The sequence below is a fragment of the Callospermophilus lateralis genome, chromosome 3 (assembly GCF_048772815.1).
Source record: "Callospermophilus lateralis isolate mCalLat2 chromosome 3, mCalLat2.hap1, whole genome shotgun sequence".
NCBI lineage: Eukaryota > Metazoa > Chordata > Mammalia > Rodentia > Sciuridae > Callospermophilus > Callospermophilus lateralis.
This window is the reverse complement of record NC_135307.1, coordinates 111,478,453-111,499,920: the sequence shown is the minus strand read 5'-3', so window position 1 is coordinate 111,499,920 and position 21,468 is coordinate 111,478,453. Positions and strand designations below refer to the sequence as shown.

Sequence of the window (21,468 nt, the reverse complement as noted above, 5' to 3'; positions counted from 1 at the left end):
TCATCGTCTCCCATTTAACTATTATCATACAAGTTTTATATAATAAATATCATATATAGCTTCTCTTATTCTTTGATGACTTCACTTCAATGTTTGCTTGTTATTATCTCGAAGAAGGAAAGAATTATAAGAAGGGAAGGAAAGAGAGAGGAAGTGATGGAAGGGCACAGCAAAGGGAAAGAGAAAAAAACATCAAGTGAACACAGGCTGGAGCAGGGACTCTTAAGCTATGCTGGCTCTTTCTGTACTGCGGATGGAAGGTAGGGTTGATCTATCCCTGAGCTACATCAAGATTCATTTATTTATTTACTCATTTATTCATTCATTCATCCCTTTATGGGTATGAGGATGACTGAACCCAAGGATGCTTAAACTCTGAGTCACATCCCCAGCCCCCTTTTTCTTTTTAATTTTTATTTTGAGATCAGTTCTCATTAAGTTGCTAAGGGTGTCTGAATTCTGGCTCATCCTGCCTCAGCCTCCCAAACTGCTGGGATGACAGGAATATACCACCATGCAGGGCTAATCTTTTTATTTGGGAACAGGGTATTGCTTTGATCACCCCAAGCTGACCTTGAAATTCATGCTGGCTCTTTCTATGATATGAGAACATAAGGAGAAGGTGTCAGTTTGAGGCCAAGAAGAGGCCTCTCCCCAGACATCCTGATCCTGGACTTCTAGCCTCTAGATCCTGAGCAACAAATTTCTGTTTACAAGCAAAAAATAAAATAAACCATGCTGTGTGATTAACAATAGTTCTACTGGCTTTCCCTGTATATACATGTGTGCATCCATACAGGTGCACATGTATGTATATATTTACATACACACATGTATACATATGTGTAAATGTACAAACACAAATGTATAGAATATAATCTCAGTTCTTGGCACAAAGAAGCAATGGAGGACTATTATTTGAGTAAAGGAATACAAAAATCTAAGAAATATCAGATTAAACTTCTTAAATAGTCCTTTTCCAAGGCAATTTCCTGAGAATAAAGGGCCAAGGAGTTCCTGGCCTGTGAGTCGCTTAAGACATGCTAGAAAAGCAAATGAGGTTGGCTACTTCAGTTTCTTGTTTAAACTGGGTTTGATACTATACTATTTGCAAAGCAGAACTTCCTATACAACTGCCACCCAAATTATAGTATGTCATATCTAAAAATCTGTACAAACTGGGCATGGTGGTGCATGCTTGTAATCCTAGTGGCTCGAGAGGCTGAAGCATGAGAATGGTGAGTTCAAAGACGGCCTCAGCAATTTAATAAGACCCTGTCTCTAAATAAATATAAAAAGGCCTAGTGATGTAGCTCAGTGGTTAAGTATCCTTAGGCTCAATTCCTAGTACCAAACAAACAAACCCTGTATAAAATATATCACTTATAAAACAAATGAAAAGGTGTCCTGATATAAAATTTCGTCTCAATGTGTGTGTGTGTTTGTTTGCTTTCCCCTTGATACTGAGATGTGAACCCAGGGGTTCTCTACCACTGAGGTACAGCTCCAGCTCTTTTAAATCTTTCTATTTTAGATAGGGTCTCATTAAATTACTGAAGCTGTCCTTGAACTTGTGGTCCTCCTGCCTTGGCCTGCTTAGTTGTTGTTAGGATTATAGGTGTGTACTTCCTGCACCCTGTTACCAGTATCTCTTAAAGGTCATATTTGTGTTTCTGCTTTATGTGCTGCGAGAAGGCTTTTTCCTGAAAGAATCTATCACCAAGATCAGCTGCTAATCAGAAAAGGTTATCTTAATTGTGAAGTGTCAATCTGGCAATGGCCAATAACTAAGGGCCACAATGTAGAAAAGCAAAAATTTCCCTGACAGCAATGTGACTAGCTCCTTTGCTTTTCTGAGAATATAGCTCCATAAAGATTCTAGTCCAGTAAGCTTAGACTAATTTAAATCTTTGGCTCCATTATAAAACAGTGCTAAAGTAATTTCCCAAGTACAAAAATTTACATTCTCTATAGAGGCAAAATTTCAGATTCATTTTAGAATATATAACTATAGTGTTTGTTACAAACTGATTTAGAAAGAGATTATGGCTGAAATAATGAGAATAGTTTTTGTGCCGAACAGAGAAATCAGGTTTATTACTTAATAATGTCTTATTTCTCTTTATATAGAGATTGTAATGCTCATGGGCTTGCAATTATGTATTTGGAAAACTGCTTCTCACACTGTGGTTTTCAGGCTTAATTCTACTATGAATGACAGTGAGGACTTTATAGTTTTGGTTTAAGATAGTTATCTAGAAATCTTTCAGGGACTAGCAAAAAGCTAGTAGCTCAGTGGTACAGTGCTTACATAGCATGTATGAGACCCTGGGATCAATTCCCAGCACTGCAAAAATAAAATTAAATGCTTTTCTAAAGTGATTTAAGCTACCACTAACCCTTCCAGAAAAATTCACACCAAAAAAAAAAAAAAAAAAAAAATCACAACATCCATCCAAAACAACTAACAATATTTGTGGCATGCATTTCAGAAGGTACAAGAGGCAATTCATAGGGATACAGGAAAAAATATCTGTAAAATATTGAAACATAAAAATGTAAATGTTAGATTTTTACATAGATCTAATTTATAAAAATTTAAAATTTTATGCAAAACCTTACTTACCCTTTTTAAACTTCTATTTTTTTCTGTTTTTAACATACATGATATTAGTGCAATGGTAACTCCTCTGAAACTCAATTTTGTCATCTGAAAATCAGGCTAATGTCTTTTCATATATGGCATATGCCCAAGAATTTTGCTGAGGGGTACATTTGATCAGTAAGTTTGCAGATGACTGATTTGGAGTCCAACCTTCCCTTCAACATTTCTATTTATTTTTAATTAGAGATGATAGAGGAGGAGGAGCCATTACTTTGTCAGGAAGAAGATGGCTGGTGATGAATCATTTAATAGTAAGAAAGCTTACAGCCAAATAGAGAATAGCAAAATATATTAGAAAGAAGAGACTACATAGACCTGGTTTTCCACTTATTGGCCATGTAACCTTAAGTACTTACATACTGTGAATCTGTTTCCTCTAATATTTTAACACTCCCATGGGGTTATTTTGAAGATAATAAGTAATATATTTAAAACAACCAACAATTTCCTATCTGCTCATTTTTCTACTTATGTCCCTGATTAAATCAAAATATATAGTGTTGTAGCTTTTACCCATTGATGCGGTACAGAACTGGCCTAAATGCACTATCCAGTGATAACCATTCTTCAAATATCTGAAGACAGCTTTAATGTGCCCCTTCCTTTCTATCCCCTCTTCCCACTACATTTCAGATGATCACTAGCCTGATCTTCTCTAGAAATACCCCTCGTTGTCACAATTTTTAAAGTGATAGCTAAAACTGAACATACTTTGTTAAAACCTGTATTATTTATTCAAAATATAGGCTGCCCTTCTATATTGGTCCACCCCCACAGGAGGATTATACCTCCAGTGCAACTAACATCTTCCTTCCACTCAATGAAAAATGAGTGGAAGCATACAACTTGCAGCAGACAAAGCTTTAAGAGCCATCCTGTGTTTTGTCTTACTTTTCCTTCTTCCTTGATCCCAGAGGAAAGAACACAGCAAAGTCATAGTGCAACTGTAAGTAATATATAAGTGAGAAATGAACTTTAGTTGTTAGCCACTGAGATTTCCAGCTGCTTGAAAGTGACTGATAAATTATTCCAGGTGTGATATGCATATTAACTGTTATCATCTGGTATTGCTTATCTATCCAACAATCATAAAGAAAAGATGTAAGTCCCCTTTTTAGATGATGAAGTTCAGACTCAAGTACTAACAGGTCAACTGGGTGTGGTGGGGTATGTCTGAAATCCCAGCAGCTCAGGAGGCTGAGGTAGGAGGATAGAGAGTTCAAAGTCACTCTCAGCAAAAGTGAGGTGCTAAGCAACTCAGTGAGAGATCCTGTCTCTAAATAAAATACAAAATAGGGCTGAAGATGTGGCTCAGTGTTCAAGTGCCCGAGTTCAATCCCTTATACCAAAAATAAAAATAAAAATAAACAAGTACTAACAGGTCAACGTTACACACTTGTAAGTATAAGAACTAAAACTAGAATTTATATCTACATGCCTCTCATTTCTAAAGCCCATGCTTTATTTACAAAAAAGTCTATTAGCACTAGGCACATTGGCACAAGCCTGTAATCCCAGAGGCTCGGGAGGCTGAGGCAGGAGGATCTTGAGTTCAAAGACAGCCTCAGCAAAAGCAAGGCACTAAACAACTCAGTGAGAGACCCTGTCTCTAAATTAAATACAAAATAGGAATGGGATGTGGCTCAGTAGTAAAGTGCAATCTTTATTATGTTTGAAATACTGTATTGTATTCTAACAGGGGACACATGAAATTTTCAATTAATTCTGATTAATCATTTAGGCTGATCCTAAATTTTCACCATTTGAAACAACTCTGTGAACATCTTTGGGTTCATGGGTTTGTTTTTAGAAAAGTGGGGGGGATAGTATTTTCTTTTGGTCAATTCCTAGTTACCAAGATTTTAAGATCAAAAAGTACGGTTATTTTTATGAAATCTTCTATATCACATTTCTAGTTTTTGTTTTATATTTGCAGTACTGAAAGTAAACTCAGGGCCTTCAGCATACTAGGCAAGTTCTTTACCAATAAATGACATCCTCAGCCCACAAATGTGCTTTTCAAATGGTTGTTTTAAATATAAGATCATTAGCAATTTATGCATCTAATAATTGCACTAAGTCTGTCCAGTATGGGAGTTGTCACTAATTTAATGATTGATCAAGATCCTGGTAGAAGTTCAATTTGCATGTAAACATTTTCCATTTATTTTTGTTGACTGTCCTATTTAATTACCCAATCTTGTTCTGTATCTGTATATATGTTTCCATAGGGTATCATATATAAGAATATTAAAACCCTTGGAAATCTGCAACAAATACTTCTCCCAGTCTACTTTTTAAATTTTTCATTTTGGCTACATTTATGGATGACCAAAAGTTAAATTTTTATATAGTCTATGCACTCTGTTGACCATCTTCTTTTAAAATTCTTTCTACTAATTCTAAGCTTATTTGATTCTTTTCTTATATTCAATCAGCACACAATTAAATAACCCTCCCTTCCCTATAGAAATGTTTACTTCTTTGATCATATATTAGATCTTTATTCCCAAAGTGTTTCATTTCTGGATTATCTTCCCATTGATCTTTTTTTTCATAGTGTTAGTATGGCTGTTATAAATCCGTTATGTTTTAATCTCTTATCATTATGTTTCACAATATTAATTTTTTCAGAACTTTTAGATGGAATTGAGACATAATCATTTAGATAAATTTTCAAATATGTTATGATTTTTAAAGCCCAATGGAATTTTAAGTAGAATTACAATAAACCTATGAATTATTGTCAGAACTGATATCTTCACAAATTAATCTTTCTTGTCTTGGAATACTATACCTGTGTCCATTTATTGATATCCTTAAGGATTTATTTCCATTACATAAATTAGTTACATAGTTTCCATTAATATCATTCTTAGCAAAAAAAAAAAAAAAAACAGGAAAAATAATTCATATAATGGAACACTCTGCAATCAAAAAAGAATCAAGATGATTTCTATATATTATATAGGAATGAACTCTTCAAAACACACATTAAAGTGGCAAAGACAAGATTTTTTGTCTGTGTGAGAGAAAAGACAAAAATATATAAAGCCATTGGCATTCGAGAAAAATGAAAGGATAAATAAAAAATTAATTAAAAATGGTAACCTATGGGAGTCAGGGAATGGGACAGGGAACAGGGAGAAAAATGAGACTTTTGCATATACTCCCCCATCCACCCAGTACTGGGATTGAACCCAGGACCTTATGATGCTGGGTTGGCACTGTACCACTGAGCTATATCTCCAGTCCTTAAACTCTAAATTTTAAAATGGTTTTATAGTTTTACTTTCAAATCAAGTTCAAAAGATAAAATTAAGGTAAAATGAGTATTTAAAATGATTTAAACATTTATGATGTTTTTTAATAGAATTCATTTTGGTTGTTATTCAAAGTGCTTTATTATATAATACTGACTTGTTTTTCTAAGTTCTATTCTCCACTCAAAAATGAACTTAAAATGACTCTTTTAAGTTTTATATAGCTAATTCCTTAGGATTTGTAGATAGGTCAGCCTTCCCTTAACTACAAAGTAGGAAAACTTCTCTAACATTTACACTTTTCTTATTCATGTCTTAATCACATAGGCTAGAACTTCAAAAAGAATGTTTATAGGCATAGTGCTCTAGACATACTTGTTTTGCCCTAAAATTTGACATATCTTTTTTTTTCAATTTTTATTGTTGGTTGTTCAAAACATTATATAGTTCTTGATATATCATATTTCACACTTTAATTCAAGTGGGATATGAACTCCCATTTTTACCCCATATAAAGATTGCAGAATCACATCAGTTGCACATCCATTGATTTACATATTGCCATACTAGTGTCTGTTGTATTCTGCTGCCTTTCCTATCCTCTACTATCCCCCCTCCCCCCCTCCCCTCCCCTCTTCTCTCTCTACCCCCTCTACTGTAATTCATTTCTCCCCCTTATATTTTCCCCCTTTCCCCTCACTTCCTCCTGTATGTAATTTTGTATACCCCTGAGGGTCTCCTTCCATTTACATGCAATTTCCCTTCTCTCTCCCTTTCCCTCCCACCTCTCATCCCTGTTTAATGTTAATCTTCTTCTCATGATTTTCGTCCCTACTCTGTTCTTAATTACTTTCCTTATATCAAAGAAGACATTTGGCATTTGTTTTTAAGGGATTGGCTAGCTTCACTTAGCATAATCTGCTCTAATTCCATCCATTTCCCTGCAAATTCTATGATTTTGTCATTTTTGATGCAGAGTAATACTCCATTGTGTATAAATGCCACATTTTTTTTTTTATCCATTCATCTATTGAAGGGCATCTAGGTTGGTTCCACAGTCTTGTTATTGTGAATTGTGCTGCTATGAACATGGATGTAGCAATGTCCCTATAGTGTGCTTTTTTTTTTTAGGTCTTTAGGGAATACACCGAGTAGGGGAATAGCTGGGTCAAATGGTGGTTCCATTCCGAGCTTTCCAAGAAATCTCCATACTGCTTTAAATGTACAAGTGAACCCTTTTCCCCACATCCTCGCCAGCACTTGTTGTTTGACTTCCTAATGGCTGCCAATCTTACTGGAGTGAGATGGTATCTTAGGGTGGTTTTGATTTGCATTTCTCTGACTGCTAGAGATGGTGAGCATTTTTTCATGTACTTGTTGATTTGACATATCTTTAAATACTTTTAGTTCTTAAAAAAATCACCTGAAAACTGCTTTAAAATTTACACACCTGCGAATTTATTCCCAGTAAGAATGTTTCTAAAGCACATCCACTACTAAGACCATGCCTAGGGCTGGGGATGGAGCTCAGTGGTAGAATGCATGTTTCCATTTAAACCCCTCAAAGCCAATGCATTCTCAAAGAGTGAGACTTCAGGGTTCTCACCTCAGTTCCGAAATTTAATAATTGTGTGACCTTAGGAGATATGTTAGACCTCTCCATTCCTCAGTTTATTTATCTATGTCACCCTAGAATCACCTGATTATTTCTTCGATGATAAAACAGTAACACGTAGAATAGTGCATACCCAATAATAAACACTCAATAAATGTTAGCTCTTAATAAATCTAGTGAATTAATATATTTCCTAATATTGAACCACTTAGAAATTCTGAGAATAAGCTTGTTCCTTCAATATTCTGATAAATTCTACTTGTTAATATTTTAAAGAACAGAACTGTTTTCAAAAGTGAAACTGAAAACTGAATGATAGGGAGGGACTAGGAGAGGGGGAGGGAGAGGGAGAAAGAGGGGGGGTGGGGGGAGAGAGGGAGAGAGCCTCATGCACATATATATAAAATGTTGCATTTCTTTGTTTTTGTTTTTGGCTTGTTTGCTTACTTCCTTTATAATTGAGAACACTTTGTAGTTTACAGAAATTACCTGCTCCTGAAAAAAATTTTCAATAATTTACCAATAAATATATCAAACCAGAGTAGTTCTTTACTAACAGTCTCAAGCTATTTACCAGTATATTCAGTTTTTATTATGCTTACATAACATCCCATGTAGAAAAAAAGCCTGGAATTTGGAAACTTCATGAGGATTCTGAAATATATTAGCACAAAATTGTGCTAACATTTCTTCCCTAATGTTTGTATATATATTTTCCTTTTATGTGATTTATATCCATTTTTTGGTGGTTATCTAAGGTTGGGGGTTGGAGGGGAAGACTGAGAGAGATTGATCAATGAGTACTGAGTTACTAAAGTTAGATCGGAGTAAAAAATTCTGGTGTACTACTGCAATGTATTGACTGTAGATAACAATACTGTACTGTATATTTCAAAAAGCCAGAGGATGAAGCAGGAGAATCACAAATTCAAAGCCAGAGTTAAAAACTTAGCAAGACCCTGTTTCAAGGTGCGGGTAGGGGATATGTGGCTCAGTGGTAAAGCGCACCTGGGTTCAATCTGGGCACCAAAAATAGGAACAATTTGGGGGAGGGAGGGTACAGGTAACCAGGGATTAAACCCAGGGCCGCTTTATCACTGAGCCACATCCCCAGCCCTTTTTATTTTGAGACAGGGTCTCACTAAGATGCTTAGGACCTCACTAATTTACCAATGCTAGCTTTGAATTTGTGGTCCTCCTGCTTTAGTCACTAGGATTATACAAATATGCCACCAAACCCTGCTTGAATGTTTTCATCATGAGATGAAATGAAAAAAGATATGTTAAGCCTGATTTTACCATTATACAACATATACATGTATCAAAATATCATCTGCATTCTGTAAATATGTATAATTTTATGTTTTATGTATCAATTAAAAATATCTGGGGGGGGGTGCTGGGGATTGAATCCAGGCCTTGTGCATGGGAGGCAAGCATTCTACCAACTGAGCTATAACCCTGGCCCTAAATTTTTTTAAAAGATTGAATTTTGAGAATATCTTTTCAGGGGCTGGAGTTGTGGGTCAGTGGTAGAGCACTTGCCTGGCATGTGTGAGGCCCTGGGTTCGAACCTCGGCACCGTATAAAAATGAATAAAAAATCCACTGACAACTAAAAAATATTTTAAAAAAGAGAGAACATTTTTTCATTTCAACACACACAAATTCTCTAATCTACCTCTATGACTACAAAGTGTCCACTATATATACACAACTTTAAATTTTTTTTTACTTTTATGATTATATTTTTCCTATTTCTATTTTTATTAAATTTAAAACTAAATTCTTGGTTCTTCACCTTTTGAAATGAAATGGATATAGTACACTTCTTCCTTTTCATGTAATGCCTTGTTTTTATAATCCAGCTTTTTAACTTCATGTTTTAACTCTTTTAACACACTCAGCAATAACTTCAAGTTTGTGCTGTTTTGAACTAGATATTGTCTTTATAGTCAAGTGTATATAGTTCTATCACAATATTTCAGACAACTAGGTTTAATCATATTCTCTAAATATTTAAAAGATATAAAACTCAACAAATATATGTTATATATTCAAAGGTTTTAGTCTGTTTTCACCATTGGTTAACGTTATTTATCTTTGCGTTTAGTTTTCTGTGAGAAAAAAAAAAATCTGTATTTTAGATTTTCTTATATAAATTTTTTTCTTATCTAATTATACCTATCATACATTCTGGGACTATTTCTAAAATTTGTCCTCTATACCAATGATTTTCTACATTATCTATTTTCCACGTTCAAAAGAGATTTAATTTTGGCTACTATGTTCCTTTTCTTTTTTTATTAGACTCCTAAAGGGCAAGACATAAAATCAAGAATCAATAAATGGGATGGATTCGAACTAAAAAGCTTCTTTTCAGTAAAAGAAACAATCACCGAGGTGAAGAGAGAGCCTACAGTATGGGAGCAAATTTTTACCACACACATATCAGAGCACTTATCTCCAGGATATATAAAGAACTCAAAAAACTTAATACCAAAAAAAAAAAAAAAAAAAAAAAAACCCAAACAACCCAATCAATAAATGGGCTAATGAACTGAACAAACACTTATCAGAAGATACACATGTGATCAACAAATATATGAAACAGTGTTCAACATCTTTAGTAATTAGAGAAATGCAGCTCAAAACTACTCTTATGATTTCATCTCACCCCAGTCAGAATGGCAGTTATCAAGAATACAAGCAATAATAAATATTGGAGAGGATGTGGGGGAAAAAGTACACTCATACATTGCTGGTGGGCTTTCAAATTGGTGCAACCACTTTGGAAAGCTGTGTGGAGATTCCTCAGAAAAGTTGGAATGGAACCACCATTTGACCCAGCTATCCCACTCCTCCGTTTATACCCAAAGGACTTAAAATCAGCATAGTATAGTGACATGACCACACCAATGTTGATAGCAGCTGAATTCACAATAGCTAAACTGTGGGACCAACCTAGATGCCCATCAATAGATGAGTGGATAAAGAAACTGTGGTATATATTCACAATGGATTATTACTCCACATTAAAAGAGAATAAAATTGTGGCATTTGCAGGTAAATGGATGGAGTTGAGAATATTATGCTAAGCAAAGTAAGCCAATCCCCAAAATCTAAGGGCAGAATATTATCTAACTGGCAGATGCTGATCTATGATGGGGTGGGGGGTGTCCCATGGGAAGAATGGAGGATCTTTGAATTGGGCAAAGGGGAGGGTGGGGAGGGGTTATGAGCGTACGAAAGATGGTGAAATGAGATGGACACATTACTCTAGGTATATATATGATTGCACGAATGGTGTGTCTCTACACCACATACAGAGAATTGAAATGTTGTACTCCATTTGTGTACAATGAATTCAAATGCATTCTATCATGTACAACTAAGTAGAATAAAATTATAATAATTTTTTAAATTTTTTCTTCTATTCTACTGATCTCCCTTCTATTTTCATGAGATCTACCATCCCTACACACACACCTTTTTCTTTTTCTCTCTAGCTTCCACACACAAGAGAAAATATATGACTTTCTGAGTTTGGCTTATTTTGCTTAACATAATGCTCTCAAGTTCCATCCATTTCCTGCATATGATAAATTCATCATTCTTTATGGCTGAATGAAACTCCATTATGTGTATATATAGCACATTTTCTTTATCCAATCATCTGTTGATGAACACCCAGGCTGGTTCCATAATTTGACTATTGTGAAATGTACTGCTATAAATATGGGTATGTACGTATGACTACAGTGTGCTTACTTTTTTTTTTTTTTTTTTTTTAATTTCAGGGATTGATCCCCAGTGTGCTTAAACACTTGAGCCACATCCCCAGACCTTTTTTAAAAAATTTTATTTAGAGACAGGATCTCTCTAAGTTGCTTAGGGCTTTGCTAAATTGCTGAGGCTGGCTTTGAGCTTGTGATCCTCTTGCCTCAGCCTCCTGGGCCACTAGGATTATAGGCGTGCACCACTTCACCCAGCCTGACCTTTAATTCTTTAGGATACAAACCAAAGAGTGGTATACCTAGGTGTTAAGATGGTTCCATTACTAGTAATTTGAGGAACCTCCATAATGATTTCAATAGTACCTGTACTAATTTACAACCCCACCAAAAATGTAAATGTGTTTACTTTCCCCAACATCTGTTCCAATATTTTATTATTATTTGTACTCTTGACAGCTTTGGCTACTAAGTTCTTATATACTGGGATACAAGAAGGATCAGATCCCCCGAGAAAATTTCCTTCTCAATTCCTAATAATCTTGACTATGGAATATTTTAATGGATGAAAATATTACTTTTTAAATCTCTGACCTTTTATCAGTTGTTCTACAAGTTTTTTCCAGGTCAGGATTCTCAAATCTAGGTACATACTAGAATAACCTGAAGAACAAAAGGAAACAAACAAAAACCAGACTATATCCTAAAATACAACCAAAACCACTAATTACAAGATTCAGGTCCTTCTTAAAAACTTTCCAAGTGATTCTAAATGTACAATGATAGTTGAAAAATCTCATCCGAAACTGATAAATTGAATTGCCTAACAAAAGATCTAAAAGGAGTGAGGTAGGGATCAGTTCTGGTTAAAATGCTGGTGTAGTAAATATATCTATTTATGCTCTCTCCCAAAATTCCAGTAAAAGATTAGTAAAGGGTTTTCTTTGTTTGCTAGTTTTGACTTTGTTTCAAAAGAACAACCCAATCAGGATAGGGCAAATTAGACAAGAGAGCAACAAAAATGTAGAAAGCGGACAGAAGGTACGTGAATGGTTAAAAAAAAAAAAAAAAGTGATCATGATTAAAGAAAAACTCACTCTGAACCATCAGTGAAGCTGAGTGAAATAGGTAAACCAACCAATACCTCTAGAAGTTGGACTAAAAGGCAGATGGCTAAAGTAAGAATTCTTTAATCTATGAAGTAACCAGATCCCCAGGTCCCTTTCAAGCAGCTGGAAAACTGCCTCCCTTCATCCTGCAAGTCTGATAGAAATGCATAAAAAGGAAACTCAAAACTAGGTCCATGGAGGGAGGGAGGAAGGGAGGAATGCCGCTCAGAGGTTAACTGCTTGTACTCAATCCAATTCCCAGCCCGATAAAAAAACAAATCAAACAAACCAAAAAAAAAAGCCACCTGGACTGGGTGGTACATGCCTGAAATCCCAGCAACTTGAGAGGCTGAGGCAGGAGGATCAAGTCAGCCTCAGCAACAGGGAGGCACTAAGCAACCAGTGAGACCCTGTCTCTAAATAAAATACACAATAAGGCTGGGGATGTGGCTCAATGGTCAAGTGCCCCCGAGTGCAATCCCTGGTAAAAGGCTGGAAAATACATTTGAGGAATTTTCTCACAAAGAAAAGCAAAAAGACACGGAGTAAGAAAATACATAAAATTAAAGGCTTATTCTGAGAACAAAAACTCCTAGGGGAAAGAAAAATACTTTAAAAAAAAATTCTGAACCAAAAAGAAGAACAAGTTTCCAGATTATCATTATATTCCCAGTACAATGTCTAAAATGGACCTGACCAACAAAAACCTTCAGAATATTCAGAATTTTAAAAATCCCACGTTTCTGGACAGACGTGAGAAAGAACAAAAATCAGAAACTAGTAACTCTTCAAACTTTTCAATAGCAACATTACAAATAGAAGGCAACGGGGCTGAGGGTTGAAGTTCAGCGGTAGAACACTTGCCTAGTACGTACGAGGCCCTGGGTTCGCTCCTCAGCACCACATAAAAATAAATAAGTAAAATAAAGTTATTGTGTTCAACTACAACTAAAGAATAAATATTAAAAATAAATAAACAAGGGCTGGAGTTGAGGCTCAGTGGTAGAGCGCTAGCCTAACACATGTGAGGCACTGGGTTCAATCCTCAGAACAGCATAGAAATAAATAAAATGAAGCTATTGTGTCCATCTACAACTAAAGAAAAATATCTGAATAAATAAATAAATGGCAATGGAAAAAAATCACTGCCTTCTAAATTCTAAAGAAAAAATTATTTCATCCTGAATTCTACACCCAACCAAACTATCAAATATGAAAACAGAATAAGACTTTCTCAGACATGCAAAGTCTCAAAAAATTTATCTTCCATGCAGTCTTTCTCTGAGAGATACTAGTGGATATATTACATCAAAGGGAGGGAGAAAACAAAGAACAAGATAAAGGCATAGGGAATAGGAAATTAACGTAGATAAGTGACAAAAGAATATTTAAGATGACAGTGAAAGAAGGTAGGCAGATGCATGTCCATAGTCCCAACATTCAGGAGACTGAGGATCCTTTGAATGCAGGCCTTTGAGACCAGCCTGAGGAACATGGTGAAATTCTGTCTCAACACACCCACACACACACACACACACACAGAGCAGACAATGAAAAGAAAACCTTAGAATGCTGCTTCCTTCAACAGCACATATATTAAATTGGAATCATACAAATATTAGCATGGCCCTTATGGAAGGATGACATGGAAATCTGTAAAGTCTTTCAAGAGGGAGGGAGAATGGGCTCGAGCATGGAGGAGAGAGAAAGCCTGAGAATGACAGCTATGAAACAGATTTAGCAAAAATATCAATTCAGAAGGGCAAGGGAGAGAATTCTTATAGAAGATGAAACTGATACATATAGAAAATTAAACCCTACACAGATGAATTTAGACATCTGTCTTGTGAGCAAGTTATACAGATGACAAAAAAAAGTCTGGAAATGAAAGAAAAATGAGTACACGGAAGAGGGTAAGACTATTACCAAAAAAAGAAAAAGAAAAGATATTCAAGAAAGAAAAAAATAGCAGTAAACTACAGATAATTTACATATGTAGTCATAGAAAATAATGAAATGACAAACAAAATAACCAAGAGAAGAAGACAGAAATGGTTTATATGGCAGGGGAGAAATATGAATTAAATCCTTATATTCCATGCAGGGAAATCAATATTTAATGTCTTAAAAGCACAAGAATTTGTAATGCAAGCATATTATTTCTAGATTTAAAAAAAAAAAAAAAAAAAAAAAAAAGCCAAAAGAGGTCAAAATGGCTGCCCCTAGAAAAAGGGAAATAAGAAAACATAAGGATTTTTTTTTTTTTTTTTTTTTTAAATACTGGGGATTGAATCCAAGTGTGTTCAACCACTGAACCACATCCTAGGCTATTTTTAATTTTTTTTAATTATTAATTATTTTGAAAAAGGGTCCTATTAAGGCTGGCTTTGAACTTGTGATCCCCCTCTCTCAGCTTCCTAAGCCAATGGGATTACAGGTGTGTGCCATCGCACCCAGCTATTTTCTTTTTTTAAAAAAAAAATATATTTGAGGGGCTGAGGTTGTGGCTCAGCGGTAAAGCGCTTACCTCACACCTGCGAGACCCTGGGCTCGATCCTCAGCACCACATTAAAAATAAATATTTATTTTTTAGTTGTAGTTGGACACAGTATCTTTATTTTTATTTATTTATTTATTTTTATTTATTTAATATATAAATATATAATATTTATATATTAAAAAAATAAAGGCATTGTGTCCAACTACAACTAAAAAATACATTTTAAAAAATCTATTTGACCCCTTAAGTTATATTCAGTGGTCTGAACAGCACCACCACCCTAAGAAATAGCAAAACTTATAACTCTGGACATGGACCCAAAAAAATCAAAGAGTCTGGGCATGTACACAAGACAAAGATGGGCTCTTTCTAACTTTGGGCCTGCCTTTAAGGGAAATGTTTTACTTCTTTTTAAAATATATATATAGTTGTAGTTGAACACAATACCTTTATTTTATTTATTTTTATGTGGTGATGAGGATCGAACCCAGGGCCTTCCATGTGCTAGGCAAGTGCTCTACCGCTGAGCCACAACCCCAGCCCCTTGCAATTTTTAAAATATTTTTTAATATTAATTTTTTAGTTGTAGTTGGACACAATATCTTTTATTTTCATGTGGTGCTGGGGATCAAACCCCGGGCCTCGCATGTACTAGGTGAACGCTCCACCACTGAGCCATAATCCCAACAGCTGCAATTTTATCACCAAAAATCTCCCCCATAAAACTAATAGCAATGTTTTTATAGAATTAGAATACTATATATGTGAAATTTTTACATGTTCAAAAGCATGTTAGAAATGCATTTTTCTCCCAGTACTGAAATTGAACCCAGGGATGAGTTACCACTAAGCTACGTTCCCAGTTGGTACCAGGGCTTGAACCACTGAGCAACATTCCCAGCCTTTTTTATTTTATTTTTCAGACAGGGTCTCGTGCTAGGTTGCTTAAGGCCTTGCTAAATTGCAGGGGCTGGCTTTAAACTTACTATCATCCTGCCTCAGGTTCCCTATTCTATGGGATTACAGGTGTGTGCTACCATGCCCAGCTCCTTTTTATTTTGAATTCTGAGACAGGATCTTATTAAGTAGCCCAGGCTGGCCTTGAACTTGTGGTCCTTCACCCTCAGCCTCCCAAGTCCTGGGACTACAGGAGTCCTGGAACTGCTCCCAGCTAGAAATGCAATTTTTAAAAATATATCATTTAACTTTCAAAATATAAAAAAACTTTAAATACATCATTAAACTTTCAAATTATAAAAAAAGTTTTTGGAGCTGTAGCTCAGTGGGAGAGCACTTGCCTACACATGTGAGACACTGAGTTTGAACCTCAACACCACATGAAAATAAACATATTGTGTCCATCTACAACTTAAAAATTTTTTTAATTAAAAAAAAAAGGTTTTTGCTTTTCCATCCTCAAAGATTCTTCCCAAGAATGAAAATAAAATTATATTTTCTTAGGATACCTTTAGTTGGGTGAGAAACTAAATAAAAGAGAACCAGTAAAGATAGCATATTGCTGGGTTCTTAAAAAACAGTGACTATTACTCTTCCAAGAGTATTTTTGGTATAATAAGCACAGTACTAGTTATACCACTCCTGCCTCAAAGATTTTATTTTGGTGTGGCATTCAAAGTAAAACTAGTGGCATTATCATTTTAGAAAAATTTAATTATAATTTTTAATTTAATTTTTATAGAAAACCAACCAATATAATTAAAAAATTAAAAGCATCAGAACTTATAACCATTAACCAATAAAGGAAATACGAATAGAATCACAAAAAAATAATCCAAGAGGGGGCACACGAATAAAAGGGAAACAGATATGAAGAAAAGACTCAAGAGGATGAGGCAAAATGATCACAAGTTCAAGGTCAGCCTCAGAAGATTAGTGAGACCCAGTCTAAAAATTTTTATCCAGGAGTGTAGATCAGTGGTAAAGTCCCCTCACCTCCCTAAAAAATAAGAGATGGGACAAAAAGAAAATAAATGCCAAGATGGTGGATTTAAAACCAACCACATTAATAACAACATTAAATAAAATAAATAAAACAATTAAAAGGCTAATGTCGTTAGATTGAAAGATATTATAAAATCAACTTATAACCTCTTTACAGAAAATTCACTTTAGATATAAAAACACAAGTAAGTTAAAAGTAAAGGATGGGGGGGCTAGGGTTGTGGCTCAATAATAGAGCGCTCGCCTAGCAAGTGAGAAGCCCTGGGTTTGATCCTCAGCACCACATAAAAATAAATAAATAAGAGGCTGAGGATATAGCTCAGTTGATAGAGGGCTTGCCTCGCATGCACAAGGCCCTGGGTTCAATTCCCAACATCAAAGTAAGTAAGTAAATAAATAAATAAAAATAAAGGTGTTGTGTCCATCTACAACTAAAGAATTATTTTTAAAAAAATCCACCCAAATTTTACATTTTATGTACAGTGTACAGTGTATCAAGAACATTTTGCTAAAGTTATTTTAATAAAAACAGTGGCTGCCAGGCATGGTGGTATATGCCTATAATTCCAGCAACCTGGGAGGTTGAGACAGTAGAATCTCAAATTCAAGGCCAGCATCCGAAACTTAGTGAGGCCCTAAGCAACTCAGTGAGACCTTATCTCAGAAAAAAGAAAAGGTAAAGGAGGATATAGCTCATAAAGCACCCCTGGGTTAAATCCCCAGTACCCCCCCCCCAAAAAAAAAAAAAGTGGCTAAGGGCCGGGGGTATAACACTCAGTAAAGTCCTTGCTTAGCATGTACTAAGTCCCACTACTTCAAAAAAATATGTGTGTGTGTGTGTGTGTGTATATATATATGGCTAAGGCCAAGTGGCAAAGAGGAGCATGTGCAAAGAAGCAGGCAACAAAATTCTGAGGAACTAGTACCAACAATTAAGCTAATATCAAGGAAATAATAGCCAGAAATACAAAAGGAAAAGCATGGGGAAACAGGGTCCTTGATACCAAGGGAGGAGATGATTTTAAAGCAGGTTGCAGAGGTCAGTTAAGATAAGAATTGCATTTAATAATGAATGAGTCCTAAGTTCCTTATCTTGGCTGGAGAAGAAATAAAAAAAAGAACAGTTCTTGAGATAAGGGGATGGTAGATTCAGAAGCCAGACTGCAACAGGTTTGGTATGAATTATTAAGCCACTGATTTTAACAAAAATATCAAATCTTTGTTTTCATAACTGAAATAGGAAATTATATTACCATCTCAGGTTTATAAATTAATAACCACAGTGTTCTGAATAACTGTCACCAATTCTAAAGTTTTTTTTTTTTTTTTAGAGAGAGAGAGAGAGAATTTTATTATTTATTTTTTAGTTATTGGCGGACACAACATCTTTGTATGTGGTGCCGAGGCTCGAACCCGGGCCGCACGAATGCCAGGCGAGTGCGCTACCGCTTGAGCCACATCCCCAGCCCCTCTAAAGATCTTTAAAGTCCTATAATACTCAGTACTTTGAAATTTTTGCGAAGACAGAAGTTTCATCAGTAACTCTAATTAAGGATAAAAATAAGAGTCACTGAAATATCCTGTGTATTTTCAGGGAGAAATGAAATGATCTTGTGGTGTTCATAATTAAGGTATTTACAATGAATGCAGGGATATTCTTTGTGAATATTAAGGGTCTATTACAGTTTATGGGGAGCAAGTGTTAAATCTCCCCTAAGTATAAATCACCCAAGTTTCATCTTTAAGAGAGAAAAACACTGCCCAAAATAACCAAAAAATAAAATTCAAAATACATAAAATATACAAATAAAAAGTTAAGGTTTTAGAAATTTCATCTTATTTCTTCACCCTATTGTTCCAGAGGTGAATTAGACCAAAAAGAAAAAGGAGGAATCATGTTGCAATTTATATAAATTCAAAACATTGGAAGGTAAAACCTAAGTACATAAAATAAACAAGGTTACTGAGAGTCTGATGATAGAAACATTGAGCTAATCTAAGTGGCTGTACTTTCAACTGCTCTAAAAATATTCGCTATTCCATCTCACCAACAGAAAGAAAAGCTAAAAATAGTCATCTTTCTGTTATAAAATATTTCTTACTGTCTTAGGGCATGTGAAACTACAAATGCCAGCCTTAAAATATTTAATAAACTCTCTGGTTTACTCAAACAAAAACCTGACAACTATGTAATTTTAAAAAATGTAGCTGGAATAATACAGTTTGATTATTAAGTTCCCAAATACATTTAAAACATGAGTACAGAAAATTTGTTTCCTTTAATTAAATACATTAAATCATTACTAAATTCACTCTGCCTTGACCAAGTACTTTCTTAAAAATAGGAATTTTTCTAGGAAGAATATTTAATGACAAGAACACAGTTAAAATATTCAATGAGCTGGGCACGGTGGCACATGCCTGTAATCCCAGTGGCTCTGGAGGCTGAGGCAGGAGGATTGAGAGTTTAAAGCCAGCCTCAGCAATAGCGAGGCACTAAGCAACTCAGTGAGATCCTGTCTCTAAATAAAAATACAAAATAGGGCTGGCATGTGACTCAGTGGTTGAGTGCCCCTGAGTTCAATCCTCAGTACCCCCCCCAAAAAAAATCAGTGAAAAAAGGAAAGATAAAAACTTGAAATGTAAAGCATAAGCCAATTTACATATTATGCATTGAAAAATCAAAGCAAGAATTAAAAATCAATTTCTTTGTAATTTCTATTTCTAAAATTCTTCACAATGAGTATTGTTTTTATAATAATATTAATCACTTCTTGTACAAAACCAATGTAATACTATATATGTATATGTGATTGTTATCTACCTACCTATCTAGACATATAAAAACACATAATCCTGGGGCTGGGGATGTGGCTCAAGAGGTAGCGCGCTTGCCTGGCATGCCTGGGGCGCGGGTTGGATCCTCAGCACCACATACAAACAAAAAAATGTTGTGTCCGCCAAGTACTAAAAAAAATAAATATTAAAATTCTCTCTCATTCTCTCTTTAAAAAAAAAAAACACATAATCCTGAAATCTAATTACTAAATTTTTGAATTTTCATGATGTTAAATATTTTATAATAAAACCTGGTTAATTCTTTGGGGTACAACCAAAATTACACATAAAATTTTCCACTCATACAAAACAGGTATCACTAAGAAACAGGACACAACTGCAATATGAAATACTATTTGACTTTAGTAAGCAAGAGAGAGGACTCTAATGCACAAGGATAGGATCTGGCCTCAGAGTTCACCCACAGTCCCATAAGAAAACATATATAGCATTATGAGCAGAGGTGAAAATAACATATATCTGTGATGGGAGCCTTTAGAAGTTATCTTCTAATTCACTCCATTTTCTTGGTGAGGAAGAAATAAAAAAAAGAAATAACAGTTCTTGGGAAGCTGTGGTTAGAGAATAGAATAATATATAAAATGTCACCTGGGAAAACAGGAAAATATAAAAACTAAAGTAATATCATATGGTGGCTGGGTGGGATTAAGCACATCTATCCATACAGGTTATTTCCAATAACTTTTCATATGTTTATAAAATGTAAATTGGTTATACATTGCAAAAAAGTTGCCCTTAGTTTATCATTTTTTTATAATCCTTTTTTTAGTTCCCTGAATTAAAATATTAATGATTTATCTGTGATTTTACCTAGGGAAAATTCCTTCCTCATTCCAATATTTTTTAATTATTATGTATGAATTTATTTAAACTCAATCTATATTTTTCCAACTTTTAATTTCAATGTTTAGCTTTCAAATCTTTAAAAAACTTCAATATGGGGCTGGTGTTGTGGCTCAGTAGTAGAGTGCACACCTCACATACGTGAGGCACTGGGTTCAATTCTCAGCACCACATATAGAAAAATGAATAGAATAAAGGTCCATCAACAACTAAAAAAAAACTTCAATATTTGGTTAAATTGCAAAGTAAGTATGTTAATTTATTTTTTAAAAGGTATGGGATTGAACCCAGGGGTACTCCATCACTGAGCTATATTTCCAGCCTTTTTATATTGAGACAGGGTCTCACTAAATTGCCCAGGCTGGCCTCAAACCTGCAAACTTGGAATTCTCCTGCCTCAGCCACCAGGTAGCTAAGATTACAGGTACTGCCACTTCTGGCTAGGAATTTTAAATGATCAATTAGGTACTCTTGAACAATTTCTAATTCATGCCACTAGTTAGAAGTTTAACTTTTTATAAAATTATATTTCTACTTTATTTACTATTTATGCAGGTACTAGTTCCACATTTTCAATTCCTATACCTCTGCCATATATTGTACATGTAAGGCCCACATCTCTTTTTTCAGATTTCCTTCTTTTTCCCCTTCTCTTGATTACACTGGACATTTTAGTCATGGTGCCAAATACACCCAGCTTCCTCTTCTGGTGAATATTCCTAGTCTTCACCACCTACCACAGAAGTACCTCTAACCCATTATATCCTCTGCATTTAGTATCCACTGATAGGACCAGGAAGTTTAACTTTCCAAGGGGTGACTCAACTTTTGAATAAGCAATAAAATGACAAGGCCTGAAAGGATCTATCCATTAGATAAATAAAACAAAATTTAATGAAAACCAGCTTCTCTCAGGACT

The 21,468-nt window shown here is 34.9% G+C and overlaps 1 protein-coding gene across 4 annotated transcripts in view; it reads right to left on the bottom strand.

The window, feature by feature from the left end:
- The window catches only part of Pias1 (protein inhibitor of activated STAT 1), a 126,862-nt gene that overhangs the window by 43,913 nt on the left and 61,481 nt on the right, over positions 1-21,468 (bottom strand). The window lies entirely within an intron of this gene.